Raw genomic sequence first — 751 nt, 5'->3', positions numbered from 1 at the left:
ACACACAAACATACATATAGATAAATAGATAAGAAGAGTTATAATGTAAGCGCGTGCTAAAACCCCCCATAACTTATTTTATTTTTTACGAATTTTCGCAAATTCTTTTGATTCTGTCTTCTGCATAATGGAATTAATACGATTATGCAACAAAAAAAAATTTACTTGATACAGTGTTACTGCAACCGACTTGATGTATAGGCTCAAGGATTTAATATATTTTATTTCTATTATATAGGTCAGTCATTATTATCTGTTGAGCTTAGTAGGTCAATTGAATTAGGTTTTGCTTGTAATTCATGTATTTTCTCTTCCTTCTTTCAGTGGAGCACTTTTGGCATTGTAGGAATACAGCAGAATCAAGAATTAGTGACTGCGAAGAAAAGAATGTATCAGTCCATGACCACAGGACAGAGAAATAAAGAGAAAGGTTGACACAAACTGTTTCAGGGGATGGGAGCGATAGTAGTCTCAACGATAATATTAATGACAGCAGCAGTAGTAGTAATAATAGTGACCACAGCAGTTACATCACAAAAAGTAGTGTAAGTCGTAACAAATTATAATGATTTCAAATTTTTATCACAAGGGCAGCTTGGGGGAGGGGAGTAAGTCGATTACATCGACCCTAGTGTTTCACTGGTACTTAATTTATAGATCCCGAAAGGATGAAAGGCGATGTTGACCTTGGTGGAATTTGAACTCAAAACGTAGCGATGGACGAAATATCGCTTAGCAATTCCGTCAAGCG

This window comes from Octopus bimaculoides, chromosome 7, assembly GCF_001194135.2.
Source record: "Octopus bimaculoides isolate UCB-OBI-ISO-001 chromosome 7, ASM119413v2, whole genome shotgun sequence".
NCBI classification, from domain to species: Eukaryota; Metazoa; Mollusca; class Cephalopoda; order Octopoda; family Octopodidae; genus Octopus; species Octopus bimaculoides.
Note: the sequence above shows the minus strand (reverse complement) of the source record.